The sequence below is a fragment of the Lepeophtheirus salmonis genome, chromosome 13 (genome assembly GCF_016086655.4).
Source record: "Lepeophtheirus salmonis chromosome 13, UVic_Lsal_1.4, whole genome shotgun sequence".
In the NCBI taxonomy this organism is placed as follows: Eukaryota; Metazoa; Arthropoda; class Copepoda; order Siphonostomatoida; family Caligidae; genus Lepeophtheirus; species Lepeophtheirus salmonis.
In genome coordinates this window covers 9,049,677-9,065,818 of record NC_052143.2, presented here as the reverse complement: position 1 = coordinate 9,065,818, position 16,142 = coordinate 9,049,677, and the positions used below count along the sequence as shown (strand labels likewise).

Genomic DNA, 16,142 nt, shown 5'->3' with positions numbered 1-16,142 from the left:
CTTAATCCTTTGGACTATTTTGTCTGGGGCTATGTCGAGAGACATCCCCATAGCACCAAGGCAAGCCTGATGGACTCCATCAAGGAGGTATTCGGCAACACGGACAATGAGATGGTCAGAAGAGCCTGTGGCCGGTTCAGAGGGCGTATTGGGGCCGTTATTGATGCCAACTGAGATTATATTGAATGAATGGCTACTCTATACCTATATGCTCGTCATAGTTTTGATTTTCAATAAAAAAATTAAAAAATGTATATTTTGTGTTGTTTTTTGTAGAAAAATATTTAGGCAACAATTTGATCCCCGCTCCCTGTATTTACCGACAACAGTCGTGGACATAGCCCTGAGGAGCGGATCTGTCCTTTTTGTGGGACTATAATGGATACTTTCCTCCACCTCTTTTATTTTTGCACTCGTATCGCCCCTGTGATGACAGTACTAGAGGCTGAGATCTGGCTCTATTATAAGAAGAGGTTGAGTCCTTCCGACTGGATGGTCTCGATGTTAGTAAATATGGAAGACGCTCTAAAGATAGAGTTTATCCTAGGTAAAGTTCAGGGGGATAATATATGCTGCAAAACTAAACGATCAACCCCTCCCAGTAGGGATTGGAAAATTAATCAAAAGATTATTAATAGAGCTTGACTCTTTTAAAAACAATGGATCCAATGTTATTAAACAATAGGGATCTATAACCAGTTCATCTAGGAAAGAAGGAGGGAAGATATTTGATTTTATATTTATTTGATTATTGTAATTTTAACATTATTCTGCTCGTCTCTTTATGAGCGCGTGGGAGGGTGAGCAATCACATCAAACATCACACGAGGCGTTGCATTTCCTGTGTTTATAAAGCATTTATAGGTATGTACTACATGTGCGTTTAGCAGGCACAAATAAAAATATACGAAGTACTTTTTACATATTATGTATAGATGAACAGATTATATATTTATGTAAGCATGTATATTCACACTTTGTATTTTTTTTCTTTTATTAATGTACATAATTTTATCAATAATATTGAATTGGTGTATGTTTGTGTAATGTATATTAAATAAATATCAATAAGGAAAAAAAAACTTATCTTTAAATTATCTCAGTATTCCACAATAAGGGTATTCAAAAATTCAATAAATTATTTCCTGTAATTGATATATTTAATGGTGTACCATTTATTTTATCAAATCGTGAAGGTTGTTTTCTGCATCGATGTTTCTTGTTAAATTCAGCTTCAGGATCATCACCACTGATTTTCTTCAAAAATATTACACCTGTTACAATTTCCTTATTCATAGCGATGGTGTCATCTCTTATTATTGACAAGTTTTTGACTGTTGATTTTATTACATCAGTTGCATCAATGAAGTTAAGTTCCTCCATTTCTAAGATTTCAATCATCTCGAGTATCATATGAATAATATTTTTCATGAAAATCAGTTAAATGACGAAGTCGACAATCAGCAAATGGCCAAGCAAAGATGTTGCAGGGTTTGTCGTTATTGTATCGAAACGATTTGAATAAGAAAATAAGCTGAATGCTTCAATTAAAGGGCCAAAACTAATCCATACAGCACAAAGGGATTCAGAACGAGCGAGTCATCTTTTCTTTGGCAAACTATGAAGTTTTAACGAATTTTTGATGTTGTTGATTGCTTATTCAAATGCTTCTGTCCTAGAAAAAAGTAAATTGATAGTTGTTGAATCATAATATATAGAATCAAGAACTGCCAGAACAATAATATTTTGAGCGAAACTAGAGTACAGAAGAATGTAGGTAATTCAACAAATACATATATACTGTGATATTAATAGAAAATGTTTCATAGTCCTTTACGAATCTAATGCTTACCTTTTGGTATTTCCAGCGAAGAATGTGTATAATGCCTCTAATATTGAAGTAATTAGCTTACTCGCATTACACCCTATGTTGAACTACATTGTTACTCCGGTGACTCTGACAAGGGATGTATGGCACAATTCGTCCTATCAATTCTTACAGTTTCACTTGTGCTCCGTTGTACTGCCCAGACATTGTAGCAGCAAAATCGTATGACTGTGAAACTATCTTTTTTGTATCCAGTTGGTTGTTCGATATTACTTAAATCTTAATATCCTTGGCTGTATGGTCCCCAGTTTTACTCTTTACATGTTTAAGAGCCAACAAGCGGGCATAAGGTGCCATATCTTTCACGTATCTCCCAGCAACAGTCATTTGATCATAACAAGATAGATCAGGTGTTGTCTCAGCAGATATTCCGAACATTCCTGCAGCATTAGTTTCTTTTATAATCATCCTTCAAACCAGAGTACCCAAGATGTATATCATCTTGTTCTGGGATTGACTTGACATATAGGAGACAAAATGCGCTCTCCCGTTTCTGTTTTCTAAGCAGCCCTTCATCGTCGGACAATGTTGAGATAAAAGATTTACAATTTGGTTGAAGTTTTCATTAGATTCATATGGGTCATCTCCACGAAAAGGGATATTCGGTCTAGCTAACGTTTTTATAACATCCATAATACGTTAAACAATTTTAGTATTCTCAAAAGTCGATCTACTTCTTTTTGAATCTGTAGGTTACGACGAGACTTATCAACAAGAACGTCAACGTGGAATGATGGGTATGAAAACTGTGCAAGATTAGCTATGGCTTCTCTATGATGGTTGGATAAGAAGTACATACTTAATTTGCCCTTCTTTTGCTTCCCAACACTGGATGATTCACCATTTCTCCCACAATCATTATCCCTATTATGCAGCTGAAAGAGAGAGCTAACAAAGCGATATGCAACATCTTTATTGATGCTATACTCAATCATCTGAAACTCGTTGTACCATTGACCAAATAATTATTGTTGTTGTTTTTTTGTCGAAATGGTATTGTTCTTGGGGAATGTCTTGAACTTTGGCTGATATGGCCCTTTAGCTGTCAAATATCGGCGTTGCGCATCACTTAACTTTTGTGGTGGTAAACCAAGATCATAAGACTTTAGTTTTGATGGCTGCACAGATTGTCTTAGTAATTTATTATAAGTATCCTGTGAGTCGTGAAGGTCTATGTTTTTTCTCATTAGAATTGACAAAAGCTTCGAACTAGAAAAAATACGTTCGCAGATATCTGTCATTTGACAAAGTACTTCTAGAGTGTTGAGTACTACTGATGACTTAATTTTGGCAAATATGTGTGATGTTTCATCCTTGTCCAGCAAAAGGTATTCGAGAGCAGCAATGCATGTCACGAGGCTACCAACTACAGCGTCATCTGATTTGGACTTGAGAATCAATACCTGACATACAAAGAAAAATGATGAGTTGAATACTCGGTTAAAAATATAAGAAATATTTGCAATCGTTAGATTAAAAAATAATTAATGACTTCCCATTTCACTAGTTGCACAAGAATTCAATTCAACAGATTCTAAATGGTGAAGAGTTTTCCATTGGGACTGAAATATGAGCATAAGGTATGGAAGGTAGCTTTGAACTATGGTTTGCTGTATTTGTGACATTATCGTTCTCGTTGCTCTTTCTTTCATCACTGCTAGTGTTTATCCTAAGCAAATCACCCTACTCATTAATAACAAAATGGCAAATGAGCTTTTTAATAGTAATTGTCCATCAGAATAAAAATTATTGATCTCATTTCAAAAATAATAGTTTGGCTCATGGCTCTACATTGTAGAAAGGAAAGGAAAAACTTAGTTGTTACTTACAAATACAATTTCGTTACAAAGAATTGGTGACATTACTTCACACCTTCTTCATCTTGATGTAACTCATCTTCTTTATTTGAAGAGGTAGGTTACTGCATGTTGTTGAGAAGGCTAAAAAGAATTACCGAATAGTTCTTGTCAAGTTGGCCGAGGTGAACTATTGCCACTTTATACTGAATAGGTTTGGATTGCTTTACGTAATCATGATTGAGTGATATATTGTACTTTAGTCTCCAATCCTTACTTAACTCTCTATCACACAATAGGCACCTAACTGTCCTACGATAAATATATGCGTCCTTCTGCTTCTTCAATTTCTATGAATTATTCATTTTTTATAATTATATCCTTACGTCTTACGAGTTCTCAATCAATAATCATACGCAACAATGATTCATTGAATCATTGTTTGGATGCAGGGTGGCTAAATAATAATAGGGTACAATTTAGTTGTGGGGGCTGAAGTATCAAATGCCCAAGGGTTTATTGGCGTCTAATCTTTGTTCTTTTTAATGTTGCTTTTGAACTAATGAAATTAATGTAAAGAGAGGCTTTAAGTATTAGTTATTACTCTTCTACACTTAATCCCCAGATAAGGGCTAATCTAAGAATAGTAATATTACATTTTAGGAATTGACCTTCAATTTTAAACCTTCTCCCAATACCGGCGAGTAAGTAAATTTAAATAAATAGCCAACGTTCCGTTTGCTTTGTAGTAGTGAGGGTTAGACTCTAGTAGCATTGGAGAAGGCGTAGTTATACATATTATCAAGTTGGGATCTAATAAAATTCATTGCAATGAATAATTATTCAACTTTTTTTTTGTTCTTCTTGCTTATAATCTAATATAAAGTAATAATAAGAATCTGAAGATCGTCAAAATCAGAGCTCGGTAACCCCCGGTCCGCGAGTGAATGTTGACCTGCCCAGGCATACTAATCCAAAATGACAGTGGAGATCCTTCAGAAATTTCCTTCTTTGCACTTGGAGAGTGCAGATAAGAGATGTCAAATATAGATGAAGTGGTAGGGTTCCATTTATCTTAATCCTATTATCTATCTCCTTCATATAATTCTTGTAGTAAAATATAAGGGTATTATTTAAATAAAATTATACTGAATCCCTGTTTTCTTTAAACACCCAGAAAATCAATTATACATTCAGTAACATTGTTTTCCACCATGACTATGAAGCTATAGCTATTTGGTCCTCTACCATGAGACTACCTAGCTGTTTGACCCCTACTCTTCAAAAGGTCGCCGAAACATGGTATAAACCCTCATGAGTGTAACTCGAAATTAAAAGTATACTTGTATGTTGGCAAGTTTGAAAGACGACATGTGAATATAACCATAAAAAACAATATAATTATAAATACTCGCTACTCCGTTTGAATTTGCAAAATAATTAATAAGACTCTACTTATATCAGAAAAAGAGCAGAACTGGTACGGAGAGAAGGAAAGATCGAGAAAGATGAGCAAAAAAAGTTGTAAGATATGTTAATATGTCGATCCATTACTTATTTTTGGGCAGTAAGTGCCTAATAGTACATACAACATTAAAATGTGTTATAGCGTTTCTTCTACTCCGAATATTTTCGATCAATATGTGAAATTTATATAGCTGTTATTTTATCAAATTTTTCAATTGGCACGCCTGAAAAACTCCCACACCGTGGCAACGCCCCTGTGGAAGGCAATGTATGTACTACTTTGTAGGTTTAATCTAATCATTTATCATAATTAGCAAATACTATTTAATTGTAATATTTTTTTCATAATGGTAAAGTGTGCTGCAGTGCATTGTAATAATAGATCAACTTCGAGTAAACAGTTTTCAGGCTTATCGCCCAATGAAATGTTTAAATGTTTCCAAAGACATCAACAAAAGGAATTTGTGAATCAATGCCATCAAATGTGCGAATTGGACACTCCCTCTAAAGACTCAAGCGTTTGCCAAATAACATAATCAACTATTCTTTTACTTTGTGAGGGACGTAAAAGTTAAATTAACTGGTTGGGTTATAAGGATGGCACTGTTTCTGTACTCAAATCATTCGCTTAGGTTGAATTTGAAGGATCAATGTTTCTGCGGAAGTCTCCAGAAGGAGAGTGGCGTTTGGCATATAATACAATTCCTACTTTATTTAAACATTTCAAGATAAAAAAGAAACGAATGCTCCCTTTTAACCGAGACAGAAACGTAGAAGAACTTCAAAGGAAGGAAGTCATTATAATGTTAGAACATTTGTATTCTAAAAATTATATGGCATCAAATATGGAAGATTATCCTGATCCTTAAGTTTAAAACCCACTCTCATCAGATATTTTTATCCAAGAAGTCCCTGAGATTGAAGTTGTAACATACGTACCATGTTCTAATAGTATCAAATAAGCAAACCAGTATAGGCTCTTATTTGTTTCCACTGGCCGTAGAAAATGATTAATAGTTTAACATGACCAATTTATCACACCTATATGCACTCTATTTAATAAATATTTATGGATTTCCTTAGTAAATAAAATAAAATGTAAAAAAATCGGTACATTTGTTTGCCAAAATATATTTGGTTTCGCAACCTCGAATTCCCACTTGCGGAAATTTTCTAACCCGGAAAGTTCTTGTATGCAAATATGATTCCGTTATAGAGAATACTTACTATAACATATATATTGGCCATTTTATTATTTCTATGATAATTATGGCTATTTCTTCATAGAAATAATATAATAACTTATCATAACGACTCTTTTAATAAAATATTACCAACCAATGTAATAATAGAATATCGAATAAAATACTTTGTAGATTTAAAAAAATTATAATTCATTTTAAAAATGGCGAAGAAATCATAGGATAGTGATAATTAGCGAGTATATAAGATATACATAGCGGTTGGTAAGATTAACTTATTTGGCTAACTACCAGATGATTTCGGGCCTTTTTTTCTGTTCTTTTTGAAGGAAAGTTTTGTGATACAATAAAGATAAAGACGTGTTTCCTCTTTAGTAAATAGTTGGCCGGCTCGCAGCCGCACTTAAAGGAAAATGGAAATTCATTTATTTCTATTTTAATAAAGAAATACTAAAAAGAAGAAGCTAAACCGGTTACCATAATAAATAAAATCCAGGAATATGGGATCTCAACTGTCCTTGGAGTGGTTGTTTCGATAATTAATTTATTAATTAAGCCATGGGGGAGGATTATAACAATAGATCAAACGTCTCATTATCTCAAGGATGTTGTGAACTTGTCTCTTATGAAGTATCTGAGACTCGGAGTCGATCCTTGGACTGAGGTTTGAGCCCGGAAATGGAAGTTCGACCTTTCATTGAGTTGAGCTCATTATGTAATTAGAATTGTGCACCGCAATTTTAGTTTTATGTCATGAATAATGATAAAATCATTACTTACACATTGTTTGGTCATCATCAATTATCACAAAATTGTTCACTGTACCTATTGAATCGTCTTCCTCTATGTAATTATATATAACATTAATATATTTCTCCCACTAATTTGCAAATATCACTTTTTGTAGGGATCACTTTTCACTTTTTTTTTATAACTCTGAAGTTAGACCTGGAGGATCCGTTTGGTTCACCCATAACTCAGTCAAATATTGCTGCTACAACATGTGTCGTCTTCTCAGTATCTCGAAATTGTTCAATAGGAATTTATTTTTAAAATTTCTTAATGGTTTTATTTGCTGATGTTGATCAATAAAGGATTCATTCAAAACCCCAGTGAATCAATTTCGTACACTTATAGGTATGTACTTCTTAAAATATATATCTTATTGCTTCGCAAATGGTTTTCAAAACAAAATTCAATTAATAATGGGATTTGCATTTAATTAGTATTAATATTATATATATAAATATTATATTTATGCATATATTACTTATCTAAAAGTTTTTTGTAATATGGGTGGATTAATTTTTAGGGTGTTCCAAGAAGTGTTTTTTGTTTTGTTTTGTTTCTTAAGTTCCTATAGTTAGTGACAAATTACATAACATCTATATTATATTTTTGAAATATGACTGCTGTTCATAATTGATTTATAAAAAGATCTAGTGCTAAAGAGGGATATCTGACGCTAATTATTTGTTGGACTAAACAGATCTTTTATTATAATTATGTTATATATGGCGATTTAACTACTAAAAATCTATAAAAGTAGAAAATGTCTAGTTTATTTTTTTACATCATATTTTTTGAACGTACAATCTAATATTTCATAGAAATATTTTGGTCATTTATAAGCCTTGTATTCAAATTTCTGGAATGTGTTGTGAGTATAATTTGCGCTCCTACAAAGCTATATGAAAAATCAGAATAATTTGTTGGTTGTAATTGACGATAATTTGTCGATGAATACAGTATATTCCAGACACCATTTTAAAGAAATGATATATTATATTTTTTATGTGTGTGTTTGTGTGTTGACGGACCGTTGGAGCTAGGAGGCTGAAATTATGAATGGTGCCTTCTTTCGAACATGGTCAGGCTAAGACACTTCTGCAAAATAACGGTAAACTTTGTTAGAACATGTAGGATTTTTGGACTTGATAGCATCGATCAGAGGCTTGTGATCAGTGTATATAACAATAGGACGTTCTTCAATGAAATATTTGAAGTGACGTAGACTGTCCCTGAGACCAATAAGGCCTCTCTCGAAGGTGGAGTAGCGCATTTTGGTTAAATTTAGAGCTCGACTGAAGAACTCCAAGACAATGAAATTGTCACCTCGCTGCTCCGACACATCACTATTGTCTGGTCTGAGGCGTCTACGGCGAGGAAAATATACCTGCCAGAAGAATAATGTCCCAGACTAGCCACGCTTGAGAGAGTGTTTCGTAATTGCATAAGAGCAATGTTTTCTTCCCCCTTAGTCAACTCAAAGAATGAACCCTTAGTCTTCGGCAGTATCTTGCACAATGGGGCTGATATTTCCCCCAAATTAGGAATAAATCGTCTGTAGTAACTCACCATTCGATGAACTTATGAAGGTATATATATAACCTTTTTCAGGTTGGTTGAGCATTCGGAATTGCTTTAGTTTTGATTCGACTAGTCAGATTCCCTTTTCGCTGATAACATGCCCCAAGAATTCGATACTTGACTTAAAAAATTCGCTCTTTTCGAAACTATAAATCAGGTAATTATCTTTCAGCACTTGAAGGACCTGCTTCACATGATTATGAGGTTCTTTCTTTGTTGTCGAAACTATCATAATATCGTCGATATATGCGAAAACAAAACTCATTTGGCTGGAAAGAGAATCTATTTGTCTTTGACGCATTAAGTAGCCCAAAGAGCATTCTGACAAATTCATGAAGCCCAGCGCTCGTAGTAATTGCCGTTTTCTTAGCATCATCATTGGACATTGGTTCTTGGTAATATTCTTGGTCTGATATTTCATTTCGAAAAAAAAACTTGCTCCCTCCAATACTCCTTAAGAAATCATGGATATGAGGTAATGGATAACGATCCCAGATTGTCAGAATATTCAATTGTCTCTAATCCCCCAACATACACCAGGATCCATCCTTTTTCTCAACAAAATGGATATGTGATGACCAATTGGACTTTGATCTCCGGCTGATTTCTCCCCAGACAAACTTTGATATTTCCTTTCTAACAATTATTTTCTTCATTTAGCTATGGTAATTGGCAATCCCACATTCTTTAAGTGCAAGCAATAAAAAAAACTTTAGAAATAATAACAGTGTAAAAAATGCCATCTCCATCAATATTCAGATTCATTTTTCAATTTTGTTAATTTGATACTTTTCATCATGTATTAATTGTATATCAGAGGGACCTCCGGGGCACGAGTAACACTTGAGTCCATATTTTGAAGACTTGCAACTCGACTTGATCTCACAATCAAAGACTCGAGACTTGACTTGGACTCGATAGTGACTGGAAAAATACTTTATAAACTAAGTCACTAAAAGCCTAAACTCTATGGATATTATATTATAATGATGGATTTGAAATGTTCTCAAAAGAACTATGATCAGAATATTCAAGGACTTTTGGCCATGCCTGCTTTTAGAAATGACTCAACCATTGATATAATTTGACAAAATATAAATAAAAAAATATTTTTTTAGAAATTTAAAGCAATCTTTGAAGAACACGCAATCACACAAAATATTTTAACAGTTTATAATTTAAATTCGGAAAAATTACTCAACGATGGTAGAATAAAATTCCACTTGTTAATTCTTCAAAATATTACTTGATGTCACGTTAAGATTGTACCCCTAAACTTTTATGCAACTGTGAATGGACGGGAGCTGCATAGTAAGTGTTTGGGGCTCCCGATGGGTTAGAAAATAAAAATATTGTCTTCTCTGAGGGGAGTTAATGATGATAAAAAGTTTACTGTGCAATTACAAATCTTCACATATTGTTTTAAGTATACTAGGGCCTGCAAGGACTGTGAAAAACTATATAATAGCACACTTCATGCGTTGGTGGACTGCTCTGCCATCTATATCCTTAAATATTTGGTATACATAAATCTAAAAGGGGTGATGAATATTTTAAAGGTTCTGTTCTTTTTGGAATTTCAAAGAAGAACGGTGGATAGTGTTGGGTCAGTCCATTGTCGATCACGTGATCGACTCCCTCGATCGGTCAAAAAAAAAGAACCAATAATAAAAGCTTAGTCACGTGAATCGGTCATACATCGGTCTGCGGACTGAAGACGTAGACCACACAAAAAAAAAAAAGCTTCAAAAATTATACTACCGGTCTGCGGAGACATAGGACTGTTCTATTTGGAAATTAAAAGGAAATGAATTATCATAATTCATATATATATTATTCAAAAAAAGGCCCATTAGCAATGAACAAAATTATATAGACCTCTCAGGCCAAAAGTCTCATATCCTTACTTATCTAAACTATAATTACTTGCTTGTGGTATTCTTATATATTATTTTTGCTTTAATTATACGTTAAACAAATTATTATATGAGCTATTATGCTATTCAAACTCTTTGACTTGGAGTGATTCAACGAATTGCTTAAAACGGCTTTACTTCTCTTTCATAGCTCTATTGATAAAAATATGTGTGACAATTTCCACGTTACCAGAATCAATTCAGTATTATAATGAAACTAAGTATGGAGTTGATATTCTAGATAAAATGAACATACTTTATTCAACCGAAATGTATTTTTCGCCGATGGCTTTTACTAGTTTTTTATAATATTTTGAATTTTGCTGGTATAAATACTCTTATCTTGTAAAGAGAAGGGACGGGTAACATATTATTCATTATTACTCATCCTCTTGATAATCTCGATCATTACCGATTAAAGGGATGGCGGGTGGGACCGCAATTGTATATCTACTAGCTAGTGAAATATGAAATTAATAAAGGTAAACTTATTTAATTTCTTACATTTCACATCGCTTCGTAGATATACAATCGTTTCTCCAACGGTTTCTAATCGCCATTATAAAAATGTAAACTCTTAAACCGAAATTACTTCATTCTATATATTTTTCTAATATAAATAAGCAAAATTAAGGTAAATATATATTGAAAAACATGTTCGTAAACTGCCAAAATAAATTTTTTTTATATAGTAATCCCTTTTGAAACGAACAAATTCACATCAATATATCCAACTTCTCCCTAAGATAGTTAAGGTAAATCATAAAATCTTTTAAAAGCACACGAGTCCTTCAACCAGAAGCCAGACTCAATTATTTCTTTTAAGGAAGAGGCGCCATTTTGCCTTCAGGGTACGTGTGTTGCTGCTCCTTTTACCAGCCCTACCAAGGTCGGAAAAAGGTGAAGTGAACCTTCCCTGAGTTTTATCACTTTTTTTTTCTAGGTAAGTTCATGCTTCATCGGATCTAACTCCGGCTTTTTGAAAGGATCCCGGATAACACCCCTTCACAAACGTCTTGATGTAGAATTATTTTCTAGGCCCATGAACGCGATGAAACTAGATCCATCCGCATTGTTTTGAACCTCCAACACGATCATTTTTATTGAACTCACTTCGCAAATTGTTGCCAGAACTACTCATTCTAGCATTTTCTTTGCTAGATCTGTGAAAGAAAGTTCAGATGGGACTCTGTTGCTTTAAAAACTGTATTATAACTCTGAGACAACATGTAGCTTTATATTTAGACAATGGAGGTTTTTAGTTGAAAAGTCCCTTCATGAGTCTGGAAATATTTTGATTGTTACGAATCAATCCTCCGTATACCTGATGTCTCAAAATAGCCGCTCTGTGAATAGCCAGATAATTAATTACTATCTCTACATTTGCTCTTAATGGATCTGTCCCATGATGTGAGCAATAGTCCGAAAAAAGATTAAAACCGGACTTATAAGCTTTGCCTGAAGATTCCTACCCATCTCCCAACATTAATTCAATGGGATCCATTCTAATGCCCTGTATTTCCCCACTTTTTCTTCAAGTCTTCCCATTATCAAGGTCTAAGTTTATGTCTAGGGTACATATTCTTCGAGTCCCACAAAACCTCTCCTACTGTACCTAGGTACATTGAATGAGCGGCTAGCTCCTGAATTTCGGGAACCAACGATCTCCCTTCCAGCATGGAGTTATGTACTATAGCCGAGAAAGGTCTCAGCTATCTGAGTATCGCATTACCTTATGTAAGAGCGGACCTGGTGGGAAAAAGTATCCTCCAGACCTACATTTCACTAAAGGCATCCATCCCTAGTGTATTGATGTCTGGGACCTATGAATAATAGGGCTCCATCTAATGACAGACCTTGTACGCAAAATAGACCGTAACTGGCAGGACTATGAGAAAAAATCTGGGTGATAACACAAACTCCCAAGTGCTTAGAGCCTTGCGTGAGAGAAAATCTGTCTTGACATATTCCTTCGTCAGAATCCAACAAAAAAGAGACCAAATATCTTTCCTTATCAAATTCTCTCAGATATTTACTGCAAGATCTGACAAGTTCCTACTCTTAGTCCCTCCCATTTTCTTTAAATAAAAAAGGAAGGTTGATTTATCAATATAAAACAATACACATGAATTAGGATCAATAAATTTTAAACTTTGAAAAACTCTCCAGAGCTCTAAAAGATTTAGATGAAGGTTTTAACCTTCTTTCAGATACCTTGTACAGCTCTTCCGTCTCAGAAAGAAATCCCGTACACTTGGAGGTATGCATCTGACCTCCCTTCCAAATTTGGGTCGAAAGGTCTTATCATTGGTCACTTGAAGAACCTTTCTTTCGTTAGTGACTATATATCTATCTGTTTATCAGCCTCTGAAGATATCCTTATTCAATTCCTGAATGGGGAATTCCAATTCCTATACTTTTGCAAGAATTGAATGTCTCTGTAATAGACAGGACCAGTTCACACATAGGTCGAATGCTCGCTAATAAGCAAAGCATTTTATGACATTATTTCAAGGATATTGCTCCCTTCATACGAAGGGAAGAAGCAAGGCTCTCTAACTTAGTATTTTTTTAGTAAGGCAAAGAAACGTCCATTAGAAAAGTATCCCACTTTAGACCTAAATACAACAAAAATGCACTTTTATCAAAATTCACAGAAACCCCCAACAAGGAGAATAGACAAGCCGATAGGTAAGCCGCTGATCTTGTACCCTCCTCAGACTTCCCTTGTAACACAAGATCGTCTACGTATATAATGGACGAAATCGAGAGTTCGCCTCTCAAAAAGGACATAATTGGTTTTAGTATATTTATCTTCCATGTTTCTTGGTTCTCCCTCATGATCTTGTGAAGTTAATTTGCTGCATCCATGGCCCCTAACGCTGGCCTTGAAGAGAACCGCGCCACTTAATGAATTTTGTCCAACATGGAAAAGGCAAAACCCTTTTCCAGTCGCCTTAGTTCTCTATTTAGAACTGGATGCCCCAAAGCCTCGTGTTGAGTCTTATTAAGGCAGAACTCTGACTCAATGAAAGATGTAGAGAGCTGACCATAGAGCTAGGATCTTCTATGTTTAAGGGAAAAGTATTTTTGTTTTTCCCAACCCCGTCCCCAGACATGGCTAGGGCCTGGCTCTTGAGACTCCACCTTTTCCGTCTTCTGGTGTTGTTGTTGAGCCTCAGCAATCAAGAGCGAATCCACCGGGGAATCACTCCAAACGTGCCTACCCCTGAGTTCCCATGCTGAAAATTTGATGGGCCTACTTCTTTATTTGATTCAAAACTAATGTTCCCCGGGGACGCGTCACCATTGGTTTGACACCCACGGGTTCATCTTCTCTTTCAATTATTCTTTCCTCGTCTGATGACATTATAACACTTAATAAATAACCACAACCGTAAAAATTAAAAACTAGTTATATAACATAACACTAAAAACAAACGTGTTCACTCCTTGGTACTCGAGAACAGAAAGGGGATTAGTAAGGATGCGTGGTAGTTTCTTTGTTTTGTTTTGTGGGGTTTTTAAGTATTCTCGAAAGTAATCGGACTGGGAAGGAAAACAATTGTAAGTCGACAAAGACACATGAAGTATAATTATAGCTTTTCGACTTCAATTCCTAAATAATTTTAATCTCCTACTGATTATTTATAAATTGATTGTTGAAAAAAAAAAAAATAATGTTAGATGATTTTTTCTTTAACTGATGTAAATAACGGGTTCTTAATCAGGTATGAATTTCGTCTAATGACAAATTTGGAGGCTCAGAAAATGATTTTTTTCCTCTACATATCTTACAAATGAATAGTGGATTTACTAGACTATTAATGAAACTTGTATCCTGTAGTTGCATTATAAATTAGTTGAATGTGAGGATCGTATTTCTAAAGAATTGTGAATATAAAAAGTAGATAGTCTTATAATTTCAAATAAAAAAGTTTTCAATCTTATATATTAAAATATACTTATAGTTTAGATAATACAATATTTCTTATTTTACAATTTTGTATTCCTTATTAAGTAGACTTAGCTGTTTGCTTGAAACAAATAATTATTTTATTATTATGTATTAGTTAATTAAGTAGTTTTCGGCTCTATTTCAACAGTAAAAAGCGGTCAGGTTTGGTTTCGATTTACAAAATTAAATATTATAGAATTGAAAATAAGAAATTGTTAGTTAAAATTATCCCGACTTTTTATGTATATAACTAAAATTATTAATTTACATCTCAATATAGATGTTATGTTAATATTAAAACAAAATTATTCATAAATTAAATGATGAACAAAAAAGTTCGATTCTTTTTTTATAGATTTTAAGAAAAACTTTTTTTATTTCATTACAATAAACCAAAGGAACGACATGGCAAATTAGAGTACATAATTCCAGGTTTTAATAAATTTATAGAAATAGTGTGTGTACTATCGGACCATTTTATAAAATATACAACTCCAGGTAAAGCAGATATGAAGGTCTGATAATTTTTTATTCCTTTTAGAGAGAAGAAATAATTATCTAGTAATGTCTTCCAATTATACCTCTGAATTACTGGGTATCCGTTTTTTTACTAATTATAGTATGAGTTTGAAATGACACCGAAGCTATAGTCAGGCGAAAACTATGAATGATTTTTAGGTAGAAAACTAATATAATTTTATGATGTACACTCAAATAACCATGTATACCACAAACGCCATTATAATGTAAAAAAAAAATTCTCGCCTTTGTACAGGAATATCAAGTGGAAAGTGGAAAAATTAAAAAACCTATTAAAACTTTCTTACCTACAATTACCACATTGAATTTCAAGACGCAGATTGGACTTAAAAGCTGTAGTTAAGAATGTAAATAAGACGGATGCTACACAATTTGAGCCTTTCTTACATGTTTCCTATAAAACATGTTTTAAAGTAAGATTATAAAAACTGAGAACGTGAGAAATAAAAAGGTTCAAAAAAGTCCCATCAAACATTTAGGGGAGAACCTGGTGAATTGGAACGGTGAGTGAAAACGTACACTCGATTTTTTCGGAAACTATCATTGTTAAATTGGTTTGATCAAGTTCAATCTTGTCCAAAGGACAGTATTTTATTTGTTATGTAATGGATTTACTGAGGAATGTACGTGCAAAGATTTAGAGAACATGTAAGTTTGATGGGTGCTTTTTTATCATTTTTAGTCAGATGTTAGCAAATATATCTAATCAAGTTTTAATTTTATTCCTGGAATATTGGTTATAAAATTATTTCTACTCCTCTAATTATAATTATTTATAGCGAAAAAAAGTGGTAAGTATTTTTAACATATTTTTGAAATTTAATTTATAATTTAAAAATCAGTGTTGTGGGGGGGTGATTTCGAACAAAAGTGTTCAGATTGAAACTCACTTGTACGGTTTCGCCTTCTTTGAATGAAAAACGAATCTCATTTTAATTATAATTTAATTCAACATGCCAAAGATAATGGAGTCGTTATCCTGAATATTCCTCCCCATACTTCAAA

The 16,142-nt window shown here is 33.6% G+C and overlaps 1 long non-coding RNA gene across 3 annotated transcripts; it reads left to right on the top strand.

The window, feature by feature from the left end:
• Positions 1-6,747: 6,747 nt before the first annotated feature.
• Positions 6,748-15,859, top strand: LOC121128526 (uncharacterized). Of its 3 annotated transcripts, none has more exons than XR_005868186.1 (4): positions 6,748-7,200; positions 7,261-7,490; positions 15,373-15,550; positions 15,617-15,859. It is a non-coding gene; the product is annotated as an uncharacterized lncRNA (long non-coding RNA). The 3 variants fall into 3 exon arrangements; XR_005868185.1 differs by having other exon boundaries at positions 15,600-15,859; XR_011783281.1 differs by having other exon boundaries at positions 6,749-7,200; positions 15,373-15,859.
• The last annotated feature ends 283 nt before the right edge of the window (positions 15,860-16,142 follow it).